A 10,110-nucleotide genomic window follows, 5' to 3' on the forward strand; every position below is an offset into this window, starting at 1 on the left:
CTAACTAAGTGGCCTGCAACAAGTCCTGGAATTGGCTAAAGAGCGGAGAGTTGAAGAAGGAAACCGAGGGCTTGATTACTGCGGTGCAAGACCAGTCTCTGAAAGCGAACGTCTCTCCTATGTGCAACAATGCGGAGGAGACTGTATTTCATATTGTCAGCGAGTGCAGTAAGATGGCCCAGACGGAGTACAAAGGTAGACATGACAAGTTGGCCAAGGTAATTCATTGGGATCTGTGCAAGAAATGGGGCGTCCAAGTGACTGCAAAATGGCACGACCATGTTCCGGAGAAGAGACCGACCAGGTCAAGATCCTCTGGGACTTTAACATTCAGACTGATCATGTTATAGAACATAGGCGTCCGGATGGTGTAGTCTTATATAAAGCAAAGAAGATGTGTCATCTTATAGACAAAAATGTGCCGGGAGGTTTAAAGGTAGCTTCAAAGGAGATGGACAAGATCCAAAACCTGGCAAGGGAACTTCGTAAGATTTGGCAAGTGAAAGTGAAAGTACCTGTGGTGGTTGGAGCACTCAGCACCATTCCGAAAACACTGGGGAAACATCTGGACGAAATAGGGACACAAAAGAGAATAGATCTGTTGCAGAAGGCGGCGCTGTTTGGAACAGCGAGGATCCTAAGAAAGACCCTCGAGATCTAAGGCTACGCGGGACGTAGCCCGACTCGAGGAGTTACCGGCACAAATGAAAGTACGATTTTTCTTTTGCATGCTGTGATAAGATGAAATAATAATATAAATATTATAAATCAAGTGTTTGTAAAAACGAACATGGCGGGGTTTCGTTTGGTGGAGCAAATATTTAAAATTATGACTTTCATACTGACAACTACATGTCATAACCATTATGAAGTCGTACACCCAGTTTGGACAATATAGTAGGGAGATTTGCTTTTTCATTTTTAGTGATACATGTATTTCACGTGTGGACCGGAAGGAAAAACCAAAATGGGGTCAAGTTTTTAAATAAAATTTCCATTTTGTCATTGACATAATCAAGCTACCACGATGGCACAACAGTTATGAGTTTATGACACGTGGTTCAGAAGATATTATTTTTGAAATTTGCACTTCGTGGTTGGACCGGAAGAAAGGGTAAAATTTTGGGTCAGGTTTTGAATAAAAAGTAATTGCAAATGCACAAATATTGTGACTTGGTTGAGAAAATATGATTTGTTTTTAATTGGAACTCCCTATTTGGACCGGAAGAAATGGTCAAATCGGGGAAATTTATATAGTGTCAAGTTATGTGTGAAAAGCTACAGCACCAGACAACACAATAATTTTTAAATGTGTCGAACTTTGTGGTTCAGGAGGTGACTTTAGATTAGAGCTTCCTGTTTGAACCGGAAGTAAAGGTCAAGTTTTTGGAATGGCCATTAGGGTGATCCCCTGGCTGCCCCTTCCCGGTACTTGGGTGTGATCCCTGGTAACACGACAGTTAACGGTTGTATGGCTACTACTGCCACCCAGAACTAAATTAATTACTGACAAAAAAGGGAGAACGCAAACACAGCTCAGCACGCTTATCCGGAGGTTGTCGGTTCAACTCCTGCTTGGGTAACTGTCTTTGTCTATTCCCAAGTTATTCAAAACTACCAAGTCAGTTTGCCTGTGGTTAAATGAGCTTGGTTTAATTAAATGAAAACAATTTGAACCTGGTTATTGGATCATTTTTATACTAATGTTGTGAAACAGTTGCAAACCAAATAAAAGACCCTTTTACCAATTAATGTATTGATCAACGTTTTCACTGAGTCACTTTTACTGCAGCTAAAGTACACATTCTATCTTGTCACCCAAGATTCTCAAATTACTTCAGAGGGAATCGTTTCTCACAATATACTATCAACAGCTCCCCATTGCTCGTTATCAAGTAAGTCTTGATGCTAACAATTATTTTGAGTAATTACCAATAGTAATTGTGAGTCGTTTGTCACAATGTTTTATACTATCAACAGCCGTTGCTCGTTACCAAGTAAAATTATTTTGAGTAATTACCAATAGTGTCCACTGCCTCTAATGCCATTGAGTTTAAAATAAATCATAACAGAAAGCAACCACCATGTGATCGCTTTTTAAAAGGCAAAACAAAGGCCAGGTAAAAAACAATTGTTTTCATATTGCCTTGTTCAATCGACTCGGGTCTGAATTTTCGCTCGATTTAACCGCATTGTCGCTACTGGACCAGAACAATGCTTCGTGTTTTTCGGGTTCTATTTATATTCAATTATCCATCCAATTATGATTGACAACGAGCCTGGTGAGATAGTGAAAGACTGAGGGAAACTGCACTTTTTTTTATTAAGCACAGAGCGCATACATTTTGACTTGCATGTGACTGGCAACGAGCCTGGTGAGATAGTGACAGACTGAGGAACACTGCAATATATCATCGCTTTTCCAACGAAGTGACCTATTTATGTAAACAAAAAAAAAAACACACACAAAGTTTGCAAATCCGTTTTTTTACAAACTTTAAAGGCAGTGGACACTATTGGTAATTACTCAAAATAATTATTAGTATAAAACCTTTCTTGATTACGAGTAATGGGGAGAGGTTGGTGGTATAAAAGATTGTGAGAAACGGCTCCCTCTGAGTGCCATAGTTTTCGAGAAAGAAGTAATTTTCCACGAATTTGATTTCGAGACCTCAAATTTCGAGCTTGAGGTCTCGAAATCAACCATCTAAACGCACACAACTTCGTGTGACAAGGGTAGTTTTTTCTTTCAATATTATCTCACAAGTTCGATGACCGATTGAGCTCAAATTTTCACAAGTTTGTTATTTTATGCATATGTTGAGATACACTAACTGTGGAGACTAGTCTTTGACAATTATTAATAGTGTCCACTGCCTTTAAGTAGTACCGAGTTTAAATACAATCAAAACCACCATGCGATTGTGTTTTAGTACGTATAACAATCTAATTGGTTTGATATTGCACTGTTCAGCTCGACTTGGTAAGAATTTTCGCTTGATTTAACCGCATTATTTGTCGCTCCTGGACCAGTAGTCCATGGTATTTTGCATTGGCAATCGAACACGCTGAGTTGGCAAAAGGAACGAAAACTGCAAATTGTTAAACCCAAAGGGCATAATATAAATGTTGACCTATGCTTATAATGAACAAAATTCTGATGACATAATCGTCGCTGGTCCAACGAAGTCATCAGAAGTTTATATGAAACAAAACATTTAACACAAAACAATCCGGATGTAGTAAAGAATTGTTCTTTTTTTTTTTTTTTTTTTTTTTCATACAGTATACAGTGCTAGCACATATCGGTGTATTTCGGTACACCAAAAATGAATATGCTATCCCGATGCAAATTTAACATCTATTAAATTAAGTAGTACCTGCTTAAAATATGATTTGTTTTTAATTGGAACTCCCTATTTGGACCGGAAGAAATGGTCAAATCGGGGAAATTTATATAGTGTCAAGTTATGTGTGAAAAGCTACAGCACCAGACAACACAATAATTTTTAAATGTGTCGAACTTTGTGGTTCAGGAGGTGACTTTAGATTAGAGCTTCCTGTTTGAACCGGAAGTAAAGGTCAAGTTTTTGGAATGGCCATTAGGGTGATCCCCTGGCTGCCCCTTCCCGGTACTTGGGTGTGATCCCTGGTAACACGACAGTTAACGGTTGTATGGCTACTACTGCCACCCAGAACTAAATTAATTACTGACAAAAAAGGGAGAACGCAAACACAGCTCAGCACGCTTATCCGGAGGTTGTCGGTTCAACTCCTGCTTGGGTAACTGTCTTTGTCTATTCCCAAGTTATTCAAAACTACCAAGTCAGTTTGCCTGTGGTTAAATGAGCTTGGTTTAATTAAATGAAAACAATTTGAACCTGGTTATTGGATCATTTTTATACTAATGTTGTGAAACAGTTGCAAACCAAATAAAAGACCCTTTTACCAATTAATGTATTGATCAACGTTTTCACTGAGTCACTTTTACTGCAGCTAAAGTACACATTCTATCTTGTCACCCAAGATTCTCAAATTACTTCAGAGGGAATCGTTTCTCACAATATACTATCAACAGCTCCCCATTGCTCGTTATCAAGTAAGTCTTGATGCTAACAATTATTTTGAGTAATTACCAATAGTAATTGTGAGTCGTTTGTCACAATGTTTTATACTATCAACAGCCGTTGCTCGTTACCAAGTAAAATTATTTTGAGTAATTACCAATAGTGTCCACTGCCTCTAATGCCATTGAGTTTAAAATAAATCATAACAGAAAGCAACCACCATGTGATCGCTTTTTAAAAGGCAAAACAAAGGCCAGGTAAAAAACAATTGTTTTCATATTGCCTTGTTCAATCGACTCGGGTCTGAATTTTCGCTCGATTTAACCGCATTGTCGCTACTGGACCAGAACAATGCTTCGTGTTTTTCGGGTTCTATTTATATTCAATTATCCATCCAATTATGATTGACAACGAGCCTGGTGAGATAGTGAAAGACTGAGGGAAACTGCACTTTTTTTTATTAAGCACAGAGCGCATACATTTTGACTTGCATGTGACTGGCAACGAGCCTGGTGAGATAGTGACAGACTGAGGAACACTGCAATATATCATCGCTTTTCCAACGAAGTGACCTATTTATGTAAACAAAAAAAAAAACACACACAAAGTTTGCAAATCCGTTTTTTTACAAACTTTAAAGGCAGTGGACACTATTGGTAATTACTCAAAATAATTATTAGTATAAAACCTTTCTTGATTACGAGTAATGGGGAGAGGTTGGTGGTATAAAAGATTGTGAGAAACGGCTCCCTCTGAGTGCCATAGTTTTCGAGAAAGAAGTAATTTTCCACGAATTTGATTTCGAGACCTCAAATTTCGAGCTTGAGGTCTCGAAATCAACCATCTAAACGCACACAACTTCGTGTGACAAGGGTAGTTTTTTCTTTCAATATTATCTCGCAAGTTCGATGACCGATTGAGCTCAAATTTTCACAAGTTTGTTATTTTATGCATATGTTGAGATACACTAACTGTGGAGACTAGTCTTTGACAATTATTAATAGTGTCCACTGCCTTTAAGTAGTACCGAGTTTAAATACAATCAAAACCACCATGCGATTGTGTTTTAGTACGTATAACAATCTAATTGGTTTGATATTGCACTGTTCAGCTCGACTTGGTAAGAATTTTCGCTTGATTTAACCGCATTATTTGTCGCTCCTGGACCAGTAGTCCATGGTATTTTGCATTGGCAATCGAACACGCTGAGTTGGCAAAAGGAACGAAAACTGCAAATTGTTAAACCCAAAGGGCATAATATAAATGTTGACCTATGCTTATAATGAACAAAATTCTGATGACATAATCGTCGCTGGTCCAACGAAGTCATCAGAAGTTTATATGAAACAAAACATTTAACACAAAACAATCCGGATGTAGTAAAGAATTGTTCTTTTTTTTTTTTTTTTTTTTTCATACAGTATACAGTGCTAGCACATATCGGTGTATTTCGGTACACCAAAAATGAATATGCTATCCCGATGCAAATTTAACATCTATTAAATTAAGTAGTACCTGCTTTTAATGGCAGTGGACACTATTGGCAATTACTCAAAATAATTTTTAGCATAAAACCTTACTTGGTAACGAGTAATGGGGAGCTGTTAATAGTTTAAAACATTGTGAGAAACAGTTCCCTCTGAATTAACGTAGTTTTCGAGAAAGAAGTAAATTTGCACGAATTTGATTTCGAGACCTCAGGATTAGATTTTGAGGTCTCGAAATCAAGCATCTAAAAGCACACAACTACGTGTGACAAAGATGTTTTTCCTTTTATTATATCTCGAAATTTCGACGACCAATTGAGCTGAAATTTTCACAGGTTTGTTATTTTATGCATATGTTGAGATACACCAAGTTATAGAAGACTGGTCTTTGACGATTACCAATAGTGTCCAGTGTCTTTCAGAACTGATGTAATGTCGTAATCCCAACATTAAATCTCGTCCATCTGCTTGATTTCGAGAACTCAAAATCTAATTACGAGGTCTCGAAATCAAACTCGTGGAAAACTACTCTTTCTCTTTCTCTTTCTACCTTACTTCAAAGGGCGCCGTTTCTCACAATGTTTTATATTATCAACAGCTCCCCATTACTCGTTACCAAGAAAGGTTTTATGCTTATAATTATTTTGAGTAATTACCAATAGTGCCCACTGCCTTTAAATAAACCACCTTTCATTAGTATACCAAAAAAAAAACATTAAATGAAAACGTAACTTTCTTGAATCTATAAAAAATATCTATTCAACATTTAAATTAACAATTAACTGTTATATTGTCACCAAGTTTTAAATGTGCTTGGAGTGTAGTGTGTTTATATTATTTATCATTTCTAACGCAGAAGTAAAAATGTAGCTAAACTACAACTGCATGTTATCTGAACCCTACTCATCCTACTGACTGACCATTCAATATCATCTTCTCTGCATTATAAAAGCTATGCCAGACTTGATATGTTGTTATGATGTAAATGCATCAGCAAAGTACACAGTACACTTGTAAACAGTACACAGTCAACCCTCCGACTGACTGACCATACAATATCATCTGCTGTAAACTATGCCAGCCTGCAATATGATGTGTGATTAATACATCAACACAGTCAACCCTCCTACTGTCTGACCGTTCAATGTCATCTGATGTGAATTTGGATAATATATAAACTATGCTAGTCTGCAATATGATGTGATGAATGCATCTACAGTCAACCCTCCTACTGTCTGACCATTTTAATATCATCTGCTGTAGTGCTGTGTATTTGATTGATAGATGGCATGATAGATGGCAAGGCATGACTTTAATATGCCAGCCTGCAATATGATGTGATGAATGCATCTACACAGTCAACCCTCCTTCTGTCTGACTATTCAGAATCAACCACTGTGAATTTGAATGACAGAAAAACAATGTCAGCCTGCAATGTGAATGATCATGTGGTGAATGGACAGAACCCCCCAAAAATATAATTATGTTACACTTGATAGGATGAAACTATTATACACATTGACTGTTAACTAGGTCAATAGTGCACTTCTTTTCCCCCAAAAGGACTTTGACTCTTGAGTGACCAGAAGAGGAACCTATTTCCGAGCCGAAGGCCGAGGGAAATATGTCCCACTTCTGGTCACTCACAGGCCCGAGGTAGAATAGACTTGTACTTTTCCCCCTAATTATACCAGTCCATATGTGTTTTAAAATGCACCTCAGTCTTAAATGTGAAATATGACACTTGGAAAGGAACACATATTCTGCCGATTAATTTCACATCAAGAGAGGGCGCTGTAACCAGTAAAAAGTTAAAAGACAAGTGACTGTATTAGTTCACTCCACATGACGTGTTTCAGACAATCAGAATATAGAATAAACCAGAGGTGTGTTATAAAATAAATAGTGAACTTGTGGGTACAACCATTTGTAAATCTGTGTTGTGGGTGTGTTGGCTCTGAAAAAAGCCAGTGTGGTCTCAACGTTTCGAACAGAATACCCTACACTTGAGTTGCTTCACGCTTAAAATAACCCGCATATACACATAAACCAATAGACATCAAACCAAGATTCAAGGTAATTGCACTGACGTGATGATATCATGTAGTGAATGCATCTACAACGTGCACAGTCAACCCTCCTACTGTCTGACCATTCAATATCATCCAATGTAGTGTTGAATGATATGCCAGCCTGGTATATGACATCAAGTTGTGGCCTCATCTACACAGTACACTGTCAACCCTCCTACTGTCTGACCATTCAGTTTCATCCAATGTGGTGTTGAATGATATCAACCCTCTCACTGTCTGACCATTCAATGTCATCCAGTGGGGCGTTGATGAATGGTACATAAACTATGCCAGCCTGCAACATGATACCATGTGGTGACTGCATCTACACAGTACACAATCAACCCTCTCACTGTCTGACCATCCAATGTCATCCAGTGTGGCGTTGAATGAATCATAAACTATGCCAGCCTGCAACATGATACCATGTGGTGACTGCATACTACACAGTACACAGTCAACCCTCTCACTGTCTGACCATTCAATGTCATCCAGTGGGGCGTTAAATGGTACATAAACTATGCCAGCCTGCAACATGATACCATGTGGTGAATGCATCTACACAGTACACAGTCAACCCTCTCACTGTCTAACCATCCAATGTCATCCAGTGTGGCGTTGAATGGTTCATAAACTATGCCAGCCTGCAACATGATACCATGTGGTGAATGCATCTACACAGTACACAGTCAACCCTCTCACTGTCTGACCATTCAATGTCATCCAGTGGGGCATTAAATGGTACATAAACTATGCCAGCCTGCAACATGATACCATGTGGTGACTGCATCTACACAGTACACAGTCAACCCTCTCACTGTCTGACCATCCAATGTCATCTAGTGTGGCATTGAATGGTACATAAACTATGCCAGCCTGCAACATGATACCATGTGGTGACTGCATACTACACAGTACACAGTCAACCCTCTCACTGCCTGACCATCCAATGTCATCCAGTGTGGCGTTAAATGGTACATAAACTATGCCAGCCTGCAACATGATACCATGTGGTGACTGCATCTACACAGTACACAGTCAACCCTCTCACTGTCAAACCATTCAATGTCATCCAGTGGGGCGTTAAATGGTACATAAACTATGCCAGCCTGCAACATGATACCATGTGGTGAATGCATCTACACAGTACACAGTCAACCCTCTCACTGGCTGACCATTCAATGTCATCCAGTGTGGCATTAAATGGTACATAAACTATGCCAGCCTGCAACATGATACCATGTGGTGAATGCATCTACACAGTACACAGTCAACCCTCTCACTGGCTGACCATTCTATGTCATCAAGTGTGGCGTTAAATGGTACATAAACTATGCCAGCCTGCAACATGATACCATGTGGTGAATGCATCTACACAGTACACAGTCAACCCTCTCACTGTCTGACCATTCAATGTCATCCAGTGTGGCATTAAATGGTACATAAACTATGCCAGCCTGCAACATGATACCATGTGGTGACTGCATCTACACAGTCCCAGTCAACCCTCTCACTGTCTGACCATCCAATGTCATCTAGTGTGGCATTGAATGGTACATAAACTATGCCAGCCTGCAACATGATACCATGTGGTGACTGCATACTACACAGTACACAGTCAACCCTCTCACTGCCTGCCTGACCATCCAATGTCATCCAGTGTGGCGTTGAATGGTACATAAACTATGCCAGCCTGCAACATGATACCATGTGGTGACTGCATCTACACAGTACACAGTCAACCCTCTCACTGTCTGACCATCCAATGTCATCCAGTGTGGCGTTGAATGGTACATAAACTTTGCCAGCCTGCAACATGATACCATGTGGTGACTGCATACTACACAGTACACTGTCAACCCTCTCACTGTCTGACCATTCAATGTCATCCAGTGTGGCATCGAATGGTACATAAACTATGCCAGCCTGCAACATGATACCATGTGGTGACTGCTTACTACACAGTACACTGTCAACCCTCTCACTGTGTCTGACCATCCAATGTCATCCAGTGTGGCGTTGAATGGTTCATAAACTATGCTAGCCTGCAACATGATACCATGTGGTGACTGCATCTACACAGTACACAGTCAACCCTCTCACTGTCTGACCATCCAATGTCATCCAGTGTGGCGTTAAATGGTACATAAACTATGCCAGCCTGCAACATGATACCATGTGGTGACTGCATCTTCACAGTACAGTCAACCCTCTCACTGTCTGACCATCCAATATCATCCAGTGTGGCATCGAATGGTACATAAACTATGCCAGCCTGCAACATGATACCATGTGGTGACTGCTTACTACACAGTACACTGTCAACCCTCTCACTGTCTGACCATCCAATGTCATCCAGTGTGGCATTGAATGGTACATAAACTATGCCAGCCTGCAAAATGATACCATGTGGTGACTGCATTTACACAGTACACAGTCAACCCTCTCACATGTCTGACCATCCAATGTCATCCAGTGTGGCGT

Source organism: Asterias amurensis, chromosome 12 (assembly GCF_032118995.1).
Source record: "Asterias amurensis chromosome 12, ASM3211899v1".
NCBI classification, from domain to species: Eukaryota; Metazoa; Echinodermata; class Asteroidea; order Forcipulatida; family Asteriidae; genus Asterias; species Asterias amurensis.